The 18333-nt window shown below is 37.3% G+C and overlaps 1 pseudogene across 1 annotated transcript in view; it reads left to right on the top strand.

Moving 5' to 3' along the window:
• The first annotated feature begins 546 nt into the window (after positions 1–546).
• Positions 547–18333, top strand: part of LOC307051247 (dual specificity protein phosphatase 3-like) — a 39433-nt pseudogene continuing 21646 nt past the window's right edge. The window contains exon 1 of the transcript in view: positions 547–637. The product of the transcript in view is annotated as a dual specificity protein phosphatase 3-like (transcript). The remainder of the gene's footprint in view (positions 638–18333) is intronic.

The following is an 18333-nucleotide window of genomic DNA, read 5'->3' as shown; positions in this document are numbered from 1 at the left end:
CGTTTTATAATTTGCTTTCTAGGACCACTTGTTGGATTCCCCAGGACACAGACTTGAGATGTAGATGTGCTGTTAGGAGGACACTGGGGAATACTCTTGGACACAATACGTAAAAGGAAGTGAGGGAAGCAGGATTGGGTTGCGGGAGAATTTGCACTGTGATTGTAATGGGTTTTATTTGAGTCCTTGGGGTGCTCTAGATATCGGGTTGTCTTTCAGAGTTGTCCCAAATTGAGGCAAGAGGGCTGAATCCTTGTATCTCTGCATTGATTGGTAGCTACTTCTCCCTTGGGAAGAAGTGCTTGTTGCCAGTCAACCCTCTGCACCTGAGGTTAATTCCTTGAGAGAGACTCAGCTGTGAGCTATCTGCAGCCAGCACTCCCACTCCCTGAGCATAACGCCCAGTGTGAGAGCCCAGCTTTGGTCTTGAGAGCAAGCTCTGGGCAGTGCAGCCCAGGAATCACTCAAAACTCCTATATACTAATACAGTTTATGGGCAGTTTCACCCCCATTTTACTTTTATTCTCAGAAAAAAACAAATCAAGCATGGAATTATTTAATAATATGCCTCGAAAGAACCTTAAAATCACAGCAAGTTCAACGTACTCAGTTTTCAGGTTAAGAATCGGAGGTGCAGGTAAGTCAAGTGCTTTGCTTGGGCGAACAGAAGATACAGATGCTGGGTTTAGCGTCTGGTTCTCTGCCTTCACCCCAGTTTTCTTTCACTCTTATAATCTGTCAGGTCTAGAGAACTATAATATTGTAAATTGTTTCCTGTAGTTGAAAGTTTTAGAATTTAATCTTTACTGCAGTATACAATAGATGTCAACTCCGTGATTGTGTTTGCCTCCCAGGACAATTTCTTCTTTCCCCCTTATTTTTGAGAGGCACTGTTGCTTTTTGTAGGACCAGGATATTAAATAGATTAAGGTTTTAAGTTCCAGGAGGAGATTCGTGGTCATATATAATCTATTGTACTCTTTTTCTTGAAAATTGTTTTGGGTAAAGTTGTTTCTCCCCACCCACCCCCGCTTTCTGACTGTAACAAGAACCACCTGGGTAAAAGTGAAGGCTTAACAGAAATGGCTCAAATTCTGTTCTTTTGAAATGGGTTCTTTGTTGGATTATCTCAAGGTTGGGCACTAAGCACGCTTCTCCCGTAAAGCTACCCTTGTTTCAACCAAAAGGCTATTTTGAATCTACCTGCTTTCAACAACAGGGAGTTTTTCTGGCAACTGGAAAAGGCTCTGGTCTTTGGTCTCCCTGCTTGTTACTCCTCTTATTAGTTTGGTTTTTCTTAAAGAATTCTCTCTGAAATGCACTGTCTATTTCCAGGCTGAAGTGTTTCCAGAAAGAAATTGTTTTCAATTTGATAAGTAAGTCACATAGTCTTTTACTGAGCATTTATAATGTGCTAAGTGTTGGGTTATGTATAGGGATACTAAAATGTTCAAGATATGATCTGTGCTCTTAAGGAACTTGGTCTGATTGGGATATGATAAAGACCTAGAGAAATAATTTCACTATTAAGTAATATGTTTTACAAAGATGTGCACAGGGCTGTAGGTTTACCTACAGGAAGAAGGAAGTTGAGGAATAACTTTGATGTAATTGAGGCATTAGAAAGCCGTGGTTTTGTCAGAAGGCTACATTTCACATACATATGGAGCGGTCAACTTGTTCTCCTAATTAGCATGCTAAGCAGGAATGATTTATAATGCTTCCTAGCAAATACTGTGGACCATGAAGGAAAGGGATACAGAAGGTGAATTTCCATGCAGTGCTTAAGAATCAGGGAGCAGAGGGTTGAGTAGAGCAGATACAAGGCAGAGGTAAGATTTCGGTGGTGAGGAGAAAAAAAGTGAATGAATAAATAACACGTGCTTTGGATGGCGAACCCCTGAAGATGTGGGAATCTTCTAAAAGGGAGGAGAGAAGCCTGGGAATGAAGGATAAACAGGCCAGCCCTGCTTAGTTTAATATGACACTTTCCTGAAATGTATGTTATATTACATTACCTAAATCACCTTTAGATTTAGAATAAATGCTAATGTTAAAGTAATGTGTGTTCAGTATGTCTTTTTTCTTGTTGTTGTTGTTAAACCAAGACACACTCTTTTTTTAAATGTTTATTTATTTATTTATTTTCTTATTAGTCATCCATTTTATACACATCAGTGTATACATGTCAATCCCGATCGCCCAATTCATCACACCCCCCCACCCCCAGCCGCTTTCCCCCCTTGGTGTCCATACATTTGTTCTCTATATCTGTGTCTCAATTTCTGCTCTGCAAACCGGTTCATCTGTATCATTTTCTAGGTTCCACATATATGCATTAATATACGATATTTGTTTTAATCTTTCTGACTTACTTCTCTCTGTATGACAGTCTCTAGGTCCATCTACGTTTCTACAAATGACCCAATTTCATTCCTTTTTATGGCTGAGTAATATTCCATTGTATATATGTACCACATCTTCTTTATCCATTTGTCTGTCGATGGGCATTTAGGTTGCTTCTATGACCTGGCTATTCTAAATAGTGCTGCAATGAACATTGGGGTGCATGTGTCTTTTTGAATTATGTTTTTCTCTGGGTATATGCCCAGTAGTGGGATTGCTGGGTCATATGGTAATTCTATTTTTAGTTCTTTAAGGAACCTCCATACTGTTCTCCATAGTGGCTGTATCAAGTTACATTCCCACCAACAGTGCAAGAGGGTTCCCTTTCCTCCACACCCTCTCCAGCATTTGTTGTTTGTAGATTTTCTGTTGATGCTCATTCTAACTGGTGTGAGGTGATACCTCACTGTAGTTTGGATTTGCATTTCTCTAATAATTAGTGATGTTGAGCAGCTTTTCATGTGCTTCTTGGCCATCTGTATGTCTTCTTTGGAGAAATGTCTATTTAGGTCTTCTGCCCATTTTTGGATTAGGTTGTTTGTTTCTTTAATATTGAGCTGCATGAGCTGTTTATATATTTTGGAGATTAATCCTTTGTCTGTTGATTCCTTTGCAAATATTTTCTCCCATTCTGAGGGTTGTCTTTTCATCTTGTTTATGGTTTCCTTTGCTGTGCAAAAGGTTTTAAGTTTAATTAGGTCCCATTTGTTTATTTTTGTTGTTATTTCCATTTCTCTAGGAGGTGGGTCAAAAAGGATCTTGCTGTGATTTATGTCATAGAGTGTTCTTCCTATGTTTTCCTCTAAGAGTTTTATAGTGTCTGGCCTTACATTTAGGTTTCTAATCCATTTTGAGTTTATTTTTTGTATGGTGTTAGGGAGCGTTCTAATTTCATTCTTTTACATGTAGCTGTCCAATTTTCCCAGCACCACTTACTGAAGAGACTGTCTTTTCTCCACTGTATATCCTTGCCTCCTTTGTCATCAGTATGTATTTCTAAAGAGACTATATTTAATTAGGATTGTGTTTCAGTTTGTCTATCAAATAGACACATAAAATATCCTGCTATTACAGTATTTTCATTTATTTTTGTATTAGTTTCAAATGTCACTTCCATTCCCAGGAAATCCCCAAATGTAACATTTAGTATTTTAAAATAATGTAGTTCTTGAGAATGCATTATCCATAGCAAACTGTATATGGAATTACATTTGCTTTTGTCAGAGCAGGTAGTTTAGTGCAACTTATTTTTTTTTAGAGGGAAGGTACGTTGAGGAACAGAAGGGTGAGAGACGTACATGTCTCTGCATCTCGCCATGTAACTGCTCCTTGCCTTTCAGACTCATCTTCATTATTTGTTTCCTTTTCTCCGATTTTTAAAATTTTTGAAACATTTTAAAGTACACTTGAATACCTTTCTCCTAGATTTCCAAATTATTCACATTTTGGACTTTCACTTTACACATGTACAGCTTGTCCTCTTTCTCTTGTTTTCTCACAGTATCATTATGAACTCAGTTTTTTTTTTTTTAATTCAGTATGTGGTCCATTACTGTCATTATTTTTGCTGTAAACATCTGAGTGAATTAAAGAACCATAATACTACCTGTAGATGTAAATACTCTATTTCAAAAGACTTCTGTCATTTTACACATTAATATCTTAAAAGATCTGGGGGAAATGGGTTAAAATAAATCTGGTATATTCTCTAGAGCCAAAAGAGCATAGGATACCCTGGAGTAATCCTGGGGCTACATAGGATCTTAGAAATCATTTTATTCTGTTCTTCTCAAGCATTTGCACCCAAATACCATTTAGAATGTGTAAAACCAATATATATCATCTATAAGTCTGCAGCTTAATCTGAAGCTACCATAAGTAGGAAATGTCTTTGAAATCATATTTATCTTGTAAAATAGATCTAAATTTTTCTTTCTTCTCTATTATACACCAACTTTTGTTGAAGATTAATATTTTAAATATATTAAATACAAAAATGAACTCAACTATAAGTAAATGGATGTTCATTACAGCAGGGTCTGCAGCAGTGAAAGACTGGAAACAACCTGGATGCCATTCAACAGAGGACAGATTAAATACACTATAGCCTTACCATGGAATATTATGTAGCCTTCCACAAATAAGGGAAAAATGTATGTGGAATGATCTCCAGGAAATATTGTGTAAAAAAGACAAGTTTTGGAACAGTCTTTATAGGGTGGCTCCAATTTGTATAAATAAATATTACTCATTCATGAAATTCCTGCAACAAATATGTATTGAGTACCTACTATGCATGGGATTATTCTAGGTTCTTGGGGTATAGCAGTGAATGAAACAAAGTATTCTTAGGGAATTTATGTTCTAGTAGAAGCAGATAATAAATAAATAAATGAATGAATAAATAAATAAAATTATGTCCTGTAGTGATAGGTAATATTAAGGACAATAAAGCAAGTTAAGTATGATAAAGTTAAGGGAGTATGGCTACTCTTCCCCATAACAGTCAGAGATAATATGAGATTTCAGAGCAGGCCTTAAGATGGGTAGGAACAGATTGGAGAGGTTAAGGATAGGAATGCTATCTCTAGTTTTATCATTTTGAGTTTTGAGTCATGTAAATATTTAATGAAACTAAGATTAAATTATTATATAATTAGTAAAAATCCCTAAAATTAAATAGAAATACATATAAATGAACCTAATGTGTTATGAAATTGATAAATACACAAAGTAAAAATTCAAATAACTTTAAACAACCCTTTGTAGAATGCATTCAAAGGGCAGAATGGCAATCAAATCTTAAACTTTACTTAGCAGGTTTGCTGTAGGTATTGCTATTGCTATTGTAATTACAAAACTATTTTATGTATATTAGAAGATAAAGAAAGTGAGTTCATATATTGATCTTTTTAGGAAGCAGGGTTTTCACTGTTAAAGAAGTCAGATTACAAGAATGGTATTGTAGAATATGAAGGCGACCCTGTGTTAGGGTATGAGGATAGAGGTATACAGTTTTTTTGAGCCTTGAAGCTTATACAATTATGGAGAATCTCTTTAAGAAAAATTAGAAATAACAAAATTAGGTATAGAACATTAGAAGGAGCTCATTAGTTTCACAGTGAACCTTTAACTGATCTGGTGGTGTTGACTTGGGCTTGAAAGCATAGGTGTATTTTCTTGCTCTATGAACTGGAAAGGTCTAGATATAAGAATACCCTTATAGCAATGAGCACACCTAGTGCTCAGAATTTGTTTTCTAAATACACTCACCAAGAGAAAGAAATGAGGGTCTCTAGAGAAATGGCTGACCCAGGTCGGGGGAAGAAAAGTACAAGGAGATCCAGTCACATCTTGTGCCAGGTGCAAGAAAGTGCTCCAAGACTAAAGGGGTCATATCAAGATGACACAAGAAGTAAAATCCATAAGCTTTTTGTCTAACTTTGCTGTTTATATTCATATACTTACATGCTAATACAAAGCCACTTTCCCCCAGGTAATCTTCAGGTCATTGTTCTGTATCAGAGGGATGCCCTGACAGCCAGATAGATTAGGGAGCTGAGTTTGATCAAACTGGGGGGAGTTGAGAAATTCTCATAGGAGAAAGGGCCCAGAGCCATTACTCAGGGATGGGCTTGCTTGCACCTCACTGAAAAACTCGCTGTGCTTTTCAGAGAATCTGTAAATGGGTGAAAATTGTCTCCTTGTGAATGTCTTGATTGGCTCTTTGCTAACTGTTGCTTACCCAAGGGGGGGAAAAATGGTTTACTCTTCTCAGACAGTTTTGTTCTCTCCTCTTCTGCTTTTGTCTGTAATTAAAGAAATTAATCTATTTATTGGTTTCCCTTGTATAAAAATAAAATGGCTCACTGACAGATAATGTCTTAAAATTATTCTTTGACATTTCCTAAATTTGTTTTAAATTCATGAATCCTATTATGTCTGAAAACCAGTTGTACCAAAGAAAATAGTTCCTTTTTTTTTTTTAATTAAAGATGCTACAGGAACAATAATCACCTTCTTTCCTATAAGGACCTTTTTTGAGAGTTAATAACTAGCTGGGTTAATGACCTTAAAATTTTAGGAACATCAGTTTTCTCATGTACTCATTAATTCTTCCAAAATGCCCAAGACTGAAATAATTAGCATTTAAATAAAAGCAGAAATAGGGAGGCCCAATAGGATATTGGCGAGATGTCAGAAACAGTATTTAGAGTGAAAATTATGAGAAAATACTGAATACATGTGATGAATTGGTTGGCCTATAAAAAGAACTGAAAGCAAGCAATTACTGGAGTAAAAGGAAAAGGGGAACAGAAAATAGCAGAGGTTGGCCAAAGGAATAATGACTGGGTAGTTCAGTATTATACAGAGTGGGTAAAAAAAAAAATGCTCACTTAAAATGATAGTGGGAAATAGTCTAAATATAATCTTGGTGGAAATTTCAGCCAGGTTTGAATACTGCACAGCTTTTGAATACCGTATGTAATTGAAAGTCGGCCTTCAGATACAATGTTACCCCTAAAAAAATGGGCCTATACATTAGGGAGTAAGAAAGGGTAACATTCTGAAGAATGCTGCTACCATGAAGCTTGATTGTTGTTAGAACCTCCCTTTGATTTGCATGGTGGTAAATTAACATGAACATTTTTTTGTGTGATGGACCAAAGGAGAATATATAGAATACCATTGAAAACTCAGATAAATGAGAGGAAATTCAGAATTAACTCACATCCCCCAAATCAAACCCATTATATCATATTTAAATGAAAACATAAGTATGCTGCTGCTTCCCAGGAAGGCATACCTCATAATGTAGAATAAAATTGCATTAGAATGGATCAACATTTTGTGAAATTTGAAAAAAAATGTTCTTTAGCTTGTTTAACTGAGGCTGGGTCTGTCATTAAGAATATAGAAATAATCTAGTAGAATCTGAAGAAATTGTGATATCTTTAGGAAGACTACTGGAAAGCTGATGAGACATTTATCTGATTTGGAGTTTAAGAAAATTGGACTGAGAATACAAAGAAAGCCAGAAGGGCAATTACATGTATAGACTGAATATTGCTACACAATTGTACTGTCACTCTTAGCACTTAAACAAATAAATGATTACCGGCAGAGAATGATGCATTTGAAATTCACTCCATGTTACTCTGGAAAAAAGTTCTGAGACAGACCATAAATCTTGTGTGTATGCTTAACATAAGCTTGGGTTCTTATTATTTTTTGGCATTACCTCAGTCATTCTTAAGTTACAAAATCATAGAATCAGAGTTGGAAGGACATCTAGAGATGTCAACTAAATTACTTCTCTGCATCAATTTACCTACATTTTGTCTAAACATTTCCAGGAACAAAACATTTCACAACTCTCTCAAGGAGATTGTTAAATCATTCCAATGTTTATAAGCTCTCAAACCTAGGAGTTCTCTCCATCGGATTGCCGTATTTACCCTCATTCCTCTGTTCCCTGCCTTCTCCTCTCCCACTCCATCCAGCTTCTTATTTTTTGGATACTATTTTTCTTTCTTCAAGTAAATCTGTTTTCCTTCTCTCTGCAACTATGCCAGGTTTTGTCTAATGTCCCAGTGCCATATTTGTTTCTCTTGTATTTCTTCTCAGCATCCCCAGATCTTTTATATTTTCTCCTAAATCCTCAGTAAGCTTATTTTATTTTCTTTTGGATTGAGAGCAGATGAACCAAAATACTACAAATCAAGCTGGGAGGAAAAGGAGGGATTGGATGTGAATATCTAAAGAAGTATTTTCACCAATTCCAGCATTTAAAGGTATTCTTGCAGGTTTAGGAGAACCTCAGTGGGGATGACTGCCAACCTCTCTCTTAGGTTTACTTACCCAGGCAAAATTGTTGGGGATGTTCTCTGGCCAACACTATTAGCATACATAAAGCTCTCTGTTGGAAAGTTTACAGAGTCAATTAGAGTTCAGAATATTTTTTTTTTTTAAAGTATGGTTGAGGGACTCATTTAATGAATTGCATTTCAAGATGCTTCTATTCTTGTAGGGACTGCCTGTAAAAAATTAGCAGGTGGCACATTAAAGCCATAGGAGATTGTGCACTTAAATAGGCATTTATTTGGGTGTATATTTTCCACCTAGTAGATTACCACATCAGTTTAGGGGTTGTACTATTTCCCAAGTCCTAACTTTATAAGTTCTACAACATTTTCTAAAGAAGAATATTTACTTCTTATCTAGAATCACTATCTATAAATTGATTTACAAATAAATCCAGTGATTCTCCTTTTGTGAGCTAATTTCTTGATTTATTTATATGGCTAATGCTAAAAGAGTCCTGTTGAATTTTCACCATCGAGGCAGTCCCTTGATTTGTTTAGCATAAGTGGATAATTTTGTGTTAAGTGAAGAGCACAGTTATTTCCAAAGTCTCTGCTCCTGATAACTATAAGATTGTATTCTAAAAAGGTCATATATATTCATTAATTTTTGGATAAAAATAAAAGCAGTATTTTCATTTATAATATTTGTATTAATAGAACTTCTGTAGCCCAATTATGTTTATGGAGATTTACTACTTGCAGGATGTATTCAGTATACTGTATACAGTATCAGGGTCTATCAGATAAGAATTTTATTATAGAAGTAATGCAGAGGAATAGGTTACTGTTTTGGATGACTCAGGAGTGGGAGTGTTGAAAGTTTGGAGTCAGGGCTCAAATACACTGGACAAAGGTTTTGGGAAACATGAATGAATCAAGAGGGTAATTGAAGAATTCTTCATAGCTGAAGAAATAAATGTATCACTTAATTAGATTGTGACAACAAGGTTAGCCCTGGAAGATAACTGGACAAAAGCCACTCCCTTTTTTCTGGAAGTGTGCGTGTGTGTTTGTATGTATGTTCTGTGTGTTCGTGTTCTATTCTATGGGATGATGAAGTATGAATAGGAAGTAGGGATAATGAGTGCCCTGGTTAAACGGATGTTTAACAAGAATAGTTTTTTCTGTACCATCAACCCATAAAATCTATTCTGGAGCCTGAAGCTGCAGCTTGTTATTATTCCTGGCCTCTGTCCTTAAAAGCCTATCTTCTAGGTAAGGAGATAGACAACTTTTCTGTAAAAAGCCAGATAGTAAATAGTTTCAGCTTTACGGGCCACGTGGTTTCCATTGTAACTACTCAACCATTGTTAAAAACAGCCATAGACAATACAGAGACAAATGGGCATGAATGTGTTCCAACAAAACTTTATTTTGAAAAACAGGTGGCAGGTGGGGTTTTTGCCCAAGAAGTATAGTTCACCGACCTCTGTTACAGATTGGTGATTCCTACCCATTAGTCAGCTCTGTCTTTCCTAGAGGTCCTTAGATAATTTCAAATTCTGCTTTAAGAATGTTCTGAAAAGACATTTTTCAGTCCTTTTCAATCAAACCCAGAAGAACCGTATTGCAGTGTGTCCTTTCAGTGCCAAACAGTATCACATTGGGAGTATGAATGGGGTACTACTTCTCTTCTGGGAGTGCTAGAATGACTCCCAGAGAAGAAGGGCTGCAGTGTGTGGGAGAAAGAGCTATGGCACAAGACTCAGGAAGCTTGAGGTCTAGTGTCTATCTCTGTGCCTGCAGGCCTGGGTTTCCTCAGTGCCAGACGAGGATATTGGGACTAGACATTCTACAGATTCTCTACTGGCTCTAGGATTTTACAGCGCTAAATTAAGGTTCTTGGCAAAGCTGATTCTGTAGGCAGTCTTGGATCTTCGTTTCGCTTTCAAGACATTTCCTCAGACAGAGCAAACAGCAGACACTGGTAATTTTGAATGGGAACACATTTCTTGTTTCTACCTTAGGAGGTGATGAGAATGATCACATTCGGGCAGTTTTTCACAGTTTTGGAACTTGCCATACATTCATTGCTTATCTGCGTGAGACTAACATTGCCCTTGAAGATACTTGTGGATAGAATCAGGAGTATTTTTCTTTTAAAATTTGTAGCTATAATGCACATTTTTTAAAAATTGGCTTACATTTTTGGTGTGATATATTTCATCATTTCTAAGAACCATGTTTCTTTGTACATTTTAACATGTGTGAAATCAAAAGGTGTCATGCAACTGCTGTCGTGTAGGCAGCAATTGTGATGTATTTCTTACTGCTCATATTTGGGCGTACAAATTTATATCAATAAATAGATATATAAATATCGATGTATAATCTACAGCTTGCAAGAGAATCCTGAAGACAGAAATGAGGCACAATTAAAAAACGCTGTTTCACCAAGGCTCTTGATGGCACAAAGGGATATTTTATATGGAAAATTATGGACTTTAATGATTCTGAATTGATCAGTAATTTGGATTCTAAATGTGAAGAAATTTTAGAAATAATTTATTATGTTTATACTTCTTTTTACATAAATGCCAGTGATTTAGTAAACATTTACGTCTAAATAAATTCAAGTAGGCTCTTTTTGTAATATAAAATGAATCATAGTAATAATGAATAAAGTGAATAATATCGTAAATCAAATATACCTCAATAAAAAAAATTGCAAGTGATAAAAAGTATTGTAACATAATTTAATTATCAAAGGTTTTTTTTTGCTCTTAGTGGTACATAAAATAGTGGTGTGTTCTTATAATTTATGGCATCTTAGATTTATAAACATGGTATTATTAAGTATGATGAGAAATTTTTGAGAATTTAGAAGAAATATTAAGAATTAAAAAGAGAATTATGAGGTAAATTATGGCAAAAAAACATTTTATATTGTCTTCCAGCATTGAGAGAGGGAAAGGATGAGAAAAATAGAGATCTTGAAGTACATTTGTCAGTCAGAAAAGAATGCACTAAGATTACCACTGGAATGCTACAAAGCCCCTTGAAGAACACTGAACTTGCCCGTCTTTTACCTCAATGTCTCTAGCACCCAGAACAAAACCTGGCAAAGAACTGGCTGCCCATAATTTTTTGTTGAGTGGGAGAATAAGTGGCCCCTAGAGCAAAATTGGTATATGGGAGAAGTTGAGGCTATGCAGAGCTTCAGAAACAGCCCTGGTCCCAAATTTAAATCTTCCTTTGGCTTTGAGGGTCAAGAATGTTTATAAGAGTTACTCTTATACTTGATCTCTGAGTTTGTTATATAAAGATGCATGAGTCAGTAGCACTGATACTCAGAATTACAGGTGTTTGTACTGAAAAGTAACTCAGCTATTAAGATCTTGGCAAAACACTTTCTAGTAGTATTCCTTGATTAAACTGTCCTTAAAGCATTAGCCTGAGAGAAGAAACCAAAAGCCATGTTTCAGTTTCTGTACTAGTTATGACAGAAACAGATGCTAACTATACAGAATTCTTGCAGAACTTGTTTCCATATGGTCTCCAGTATGCTGTGTTCCTGCAATTTTTAGAGTATGGAATACTTTGGGAAGCTTAGGTGTCATCACCACCCAAGCAAAACCCAATTCTTATAAAACTTACAAAAGTGTCTTTTGGACTAGAGAAATGAATTTATTTTTTAAAAAATAGATGTTAAGATGTTAAAGGTGAAAGCTTTGCTGGGGTGGATATTTAGAATTTTAGTATATACACATGGGTCTTAGCTTTCTTTAAGATCCTTCTTATGAAGTTATCTAAGATATCTAATAAATATATCTAATACATATGAAGTTATCTGATTCTAATCAATTGATTCTAAACCAATGTTGTGTTCTTTGACATAGTAACTCTAGGAATAAGTAAATATATATACAAACATATGTATTCAGAGTTTAGTTGAGGAAATGATGGCAATTTATATTAAGGAATTAGAATATTGTATTGTATATAATGTTGTATATATAAGAATTAGAATTTTGTGGAGAATATTTAAGTGATAGAGGAATGCTAAGGAGCAAAAGATCAGTGAGGGCAAGATGACTTCATCAGAATTTTGGCAGACCAAGCTGGAAGGGTTGAATATTTTGATCAAAGAGGATGAGTGAAATCTCAGAGATGGAAATAGTGTACCTTGATGCAAAGACGAGGCAATTGTCGTGAACACAGTGGAGAGCAAGAATCTGGGAGTAGAGACAAATAATTAGTTGAATAAAATTAAAACCACTGATAGAATGTTCCACAAAAAATGATGGCATGCACACCATGCACTAGGCTCTATCCAGTTCTGGTGAGTCAGTGGTAGACAAGACAGATGTGATATACTGCCCTTGTATGACTTACATTCTAGTTGAGTGCAGCAAACAAAGAAGTAAGCAAATACATATAAGAAGCAAGTTGGTGGTAAGTAATGGTAGTAGTAATGCTACTAATGTGATGAAGACAATATGAGCTAGATGCTACAACAGTGAATATTGGAGATGGGAGGATTTTTTAGGTGGGGGTGTAAGGGAAAACATCTCCAAGGAGTTGACCTTCAAGCCAAGATCTAAAAGTTGAGAGGAGCCAAGTAAGTGAGGGGGTGAGGAGAGAACAGATAACACAGAAAGAGATTGATGGGTTCTGAAAACTAACAGAAAGTTAAAGCCTGAAGCCAAGTAAGGAAGGGGGCAAGTGGCTCAGGATGAATTAGACAGATAGACAGGACCCAGATCATGCTGGACATTGAGAATCAGAGTAGAGAATTTGGATTTTGTTCTTAGGTAATTAATAGAACTTCTTTGGAGGCTTTTAAGCAATATCATCAAATATGACCTATTTTTTATAAGATTGTTCTGGTTCTTGTATATACAGTAAATTGGGTGGATCACTCATCATCATCACCATCATCATCAAGCTACTACCTATACAGGCTTGCTGTAGTCTGAGAGAGAGATGCTAGTATCTTGGACATGAGAGTAAAACAGATAGGACTTGGTGATAGGTTGGAGCGTAATTTAGGAGGGGAGTTGGCAACAGAAAGGGAGAAGTCAAGAATGGTGCCAGATTTCTTAAGCTGGGTTACAGAAAGTATTAAATGTCAGATAGCGAGGGTCTGTGTTGATAGACAGGAAAATCAAGGAACACAATAATTTTGGAAAGTGTGATAGAATATGCTTGTTTAAAAAAGATGTGTTATGTTACAGGGAATACTATACCAGAACTGCAAAATCTGAGAATCAGGAAAGTCTGTGTGATGTCTGCTACAGTGAATCCTCTGTGAAAAGCTAGGGGCTTGGGTTAGGCTAATGGCTATGGGATTAGAAAAGAAAACATAGCCATGAAGGATATCATTATGGAAGATTTTTGTCTTTTGAAGCTTATTGGAAATGAGAAATGAATCAGAAGCGTGTACCTAAGACAATTGTGGAATCTTTTGTGTGACCTAGTTTTGTGTGATATAGTTTTTAATCACTAGGGCCTTCAATTCTGTTTCCAGGAGGTTCATGAACTCTTAGGCAGGGCTGAGCCTAGTTGCCTGGGCCAAACACCTTCAAATTAGCAGCCGCCCTCCCTCACCATGAAATGTATCATGCACAGAATTGAAATTATACAATTAAAACTCATATCCTGCTCATGACTTAGAAATAAAAAATGCATTTTTTATTAAAGTTCAATTTAATATTCATTGTGGACTTATTCTAAGTCAATGAGGTGCCAGGGATACAATGGTGGCAAAAAAATAAAAATCGTGTACCTTTACTTTTACTTTGGAAGATTCTTTGTACTTTGTGACACACAGACCCACAGTGCAAAATGGAAAGAACATATACGAACATGTTAAAAATAAAGTGACTTTCCATAAATTTCCCTCAAATGCCAAGTCATCAAAGTCAAATATCCAGAGGCTTCATTTTCTGGGGGTGGGGATGATTTTTAAGGTAACTGTTGTAAAAGCCTCCTGAAATTTGTTCCAGTTTGTATTTTGAGCAAAATGATTTCAAAACATGATCCATAAAAATATCAAATGGCAACAAAAATTAAAATGTTTGTTTTCCTTTATTTAACACATATTGAGCTCTAATTTTCTGTTTTCTACAAAGTACGGATAATTAAGCTTTGTCGTTGCCCTGCAGGAGTTTGCTGTCTGCAGCAGATAGTGCTAATGTGCCATTTCCATTTTCACACAGGACTAGGCCACGCCAAGTCGGGAGCTGGGAAAACTGCTTTTTTGAGGGGAACTTTAAAAGTTGTTTAAATGAAAACAGAAGCAGAGGAAGCTGTAGGCAGCTAGGTGGAGTGAAATAAAATGCGTATGTTTGCACATAAGATAGCTTTGTGGAACCTCAGGGTGGGAGATCAGGAAGAGGGAAAGCTGTGAATGAACCCATGATAAGCTGTGGAGAAGTGGCCAGGCCCAAATGACGTGGCACCAGACATACAATTCAGTCTTTGTTGGGAGACTTGAGAAAATAGGCTGAGCATCTTGGCTATGAACACAAGAGCCAAGAGAGTTATTTTCATGTCTAGAGTACAGTGTGACACTGTAGGAGGCCAAAATGAAGAAGAAGGATTTGCTCCCTGAAATTATTGCTGGCAGATAAAGGGGAAATTGTAGTTGCCTAGGTGAGAAATGGTCAAGTCTAATGCTGAGACAGTGGCAGACTGATGAAGAAAAGGAGGGTATGGAATTATCAAACCATACCATTTTAGAGTTAGATGGTGCCTTAAAGATAACCTTCCAGATGAGATATTGAGATTATACCTTTTACCATCTGAGTCACATTGAACCAGTTTTCTAATGCTGCTGACGGCCAGTTTTTTTTTTTTTTTTTTTCGGTACGCGGGCCTCTCACTGTTGCGGCCTCTCCTGTTGCGGAGCACAGACTCCGGACGCGCAGGCTCAGCGGCCATGGCTCACGGGCCCGGCTGCTCCGCGGCATGTGGGATCTTCCCAGACCGGGGCAGGAACCCGCGTCCCCTGCATCAGCAGGCGGACTCTCAACCACTGCGCCACCAGGGAAGCCCTGGCCAGTTTTATTATTCTGTGAAATGGTGTCCCGGTGCTGTTGTGACTCCACGGACATCGTGTATGTGTGTTGTAAACCACATAGATAGTAAATAGGAAAGTTATAATTATAGGAGACATTTAAGAAGTGATAGATTTTGGCAACAGACTCCATGTACAGAGTGAGAGAAATGAGTCAGAGTTTAGTCATTAACACATTCTGTTCTTTTCGGTCATATGTATTTGTGAGACTCTATAAATGAGGAGGATTAACATTCACTTGACTGTTAAGAGGCATATTGGTAAAACAATTTTCTCTGTTGGCCTTCTGTACTATAACTCCCAAACATTCCATAGCTGGAAAAGCAATCATTTGTGTTCATTTTTTTTTATTGTGTTCTATCATTTGTTTAGCACAAGCATCGGGTCATTTGTTCCTCTTTTACCTTCTGAGCTAGGCTGTCTCTGAATAAAAGAGTTAATTTTGTGTGAAGATCTTGGCCTGGTTCTTCAGTGTCATCTATAGATGTCCTTGTCACCTTCATTGGCTATGTTTTGCTTTTGAGCACTTAGTATAGGGAGTTTATTTTCAGCAAAGTGTTTCACAGAATCATTAGGCAGCTCTTGTTTCATATGTAGCATTGCAAAAAAAGTACAGGTGCTGTTCTTCTGTTTGCTCAAAGAAACCTTGGGTACACCCTCCAATGCATAGCTCAGGACCCTGACCCCAAATCACCAACTTGTGAACACCCTGCTGCCTATGTGGCAAAAGGATGTTTTAGTTCCAAATAGAAAATTAAAAAAAGAAATTCCAGTTTATTGGCTAAAAAGACTGGCTTTGACAGCTTGCTTTCACTTCTGCTAAAGGTGTATTTAAGATACCTCAATTCTATAATCTGTCTTTACCCTCACAAAACTCCAGTATCGGTATATCTTATTGCTACAAATTTACAGCATGCCTTCTGAATAGGTCCCAGGGAAATAGAAGAGTCCTGTGACAACTATTGGTGCCCAGATGAGTATCCTGCCAAGACCTAGCACCAGCCTAAAGAGATCAGGCCATTTATAAGACTCAGATGAGCTCAAAGAAACTCTGCTTCCTAGATTTAGAAGCAAGGTATTAGGTTCATGAACCACCTTACAAATCTCACACAACATCCTGTCTCTGCAACATTTCAATGAATCTGAACATTTGAGTCTCTCAATTGAATTAGGGGGGAAAATCCATTGTATGTTTATGGAGGCAGAAGTGATAACTTTGCCAAGTACCAGGAGCAGTGGGGCTCCCTGGAGCTCTCTCCAAATCTACTGGTGGAGAATACATCCAGTTTGGTAGGTATTTAGCAATATCTCTTAGACATAAAATAAAAGCAACATATCATTTGGGTCCTTCTAAGAACCTCAGACTCAGGGCAGACCCCAAACTTGAGCTCAAAAAGCTTCACCCGTGTTTCTCTTAGCCATATTTAAGGATTTAGTTTGTCTACCTGTCACAGTGTTGTCCAGAAGTATTGGAACACTGTGTTTCAATACACTGGCAAAGTACTTTCTCTGCCTCCCTTGCAGATGGGATTATTCTACGTGATCCCAGCAGGCTAAGTGTGTTTATTTGTTCTGTCAGCAATCTCACCACCATCCAAGGGATTGTTCTGTTCTTTTTGTCTTTATTCAACAAATATATGAGTGCTCCTTCTATGCCACTCTCTGTGATAGACTCAGTATGTAAATTGTTATTGTTGCATAGTGCTAGATAAGCACCCTCATAAAATATGAACCAGCTGCAGCAGGCACAGAGAGAAGAGAAGCAAAATGTACAATTGGGGATTTGGAATTTTGGAAAGGTGTAGTCCATTCAGGAAACTGCAGACAGTTTGGTGTGGGTGAATTATAGGATCAAATAGGCAGAGATAAGTTTGCTGAGTTCCATGCCAAACCACAAGGGTCTGCTATGCCATGTGAAGCAAACTTGTGAATGCCCCACCCATCTTCCCTCAGCCTTCCTGAGTTCACCTGCAGCTGAAAGATGAGACAGTGTCTGGAACACTGATGCCTTTCCATCACAGAAGTATCTGCTTCTCTCTTTTGTGCCTGAGATCTTTGTCTGTACAACCAGGGAAGATGGCTCCCTTTCAAGCAGTACAGATTGGGAGGGGTGTTACTATGTCTTGGAGCACTCTCAGCAAATGGGGTGGGTAGACAATGACTAAATGCCCCAGTCCCTATACAGTTTTAAGATGTGGTCCACACACAGAGAGTCTGCGGTGGAACTGAGCCCCAGGTACCTTCAGAGCTAACCTACTTGTTAACACATCCTTTATAGAATTTTCTCCATTCCCTGTCTCACTTTTTTCATTTCATCATTTGTGCATCTTGAGCTTACCTCCAAAAAACCAAATTGTACCCAGATACTTGTTTCAAACTGAGACACAATAAAAAAGTGTGGAGTTGATCCTCTAGGCTACAGGGAGCCAATTATGAATTTTTAATTAAAATCATTATATGCTCTGGGTTTGTGACCAGGCTTTCCTCTTTGTTAAATGGAATGACTGCTTCATTGCTTCATCAGAGTCTAAACATGCTTGAAATCCTGCTTCAGAGCAGAGAGGAGGGTTTGGCACTCCTCCCCAGGAGGTTTCAGCCTGGCCATTAGAAGATCAGGGCTCTCCTTTTTTGGGGTTTACTCCCATGAGGCACTCAGTAAGTTTGCAAATTATGTAAAACAACCCAATATTACTAGTGTAATTTTCTACATTTGTGTTTACTGAATTATGCTACTGAGGCTGTTTGTTTATTTGGAGGATCATGACCTACAATTTGGGTAATTGGCTACCCTGAAATTTGGGTAAGTTGGTGATGTTCAGGCTGTGACTTACAGGTTTAAAGAGGCTGTACTTATCCCTGGCTTGGAAGGTGACCACAGCTCTAATGGGGCCTTGTTGTGTTGACTAACACAGGGTGGAGTCCACTCCAGTGTCCCAATTACCTGCTGGGTAGGCTCCAAATATGTGGGTTTCCACAGTTAACCTGTTGTCCCAACCAATTACATGTTTTCTCTTCAAATATGAACTCTGTATAAGTAAC

The sequence above is a fragment of the Hyperoodon ampullatus genome, assembly GCF_949752795.1.
Source record: "Hyperoodon ampullatus genome assembly, chromosome: 4".
In the NCBI taxonomy this organism is placed as follows: domain Eukaryota; kingdom Metazoa; phylum Chordata; class Mammalia; order Artiodactyla; family Ziphiidae; genus Hyperoodon; species Hyperoodon ampullatus.
Note: the sequence above shows the minus strand (reverse complement) of the source record. Positions and strands in the feature narration are given on the sequence as shown.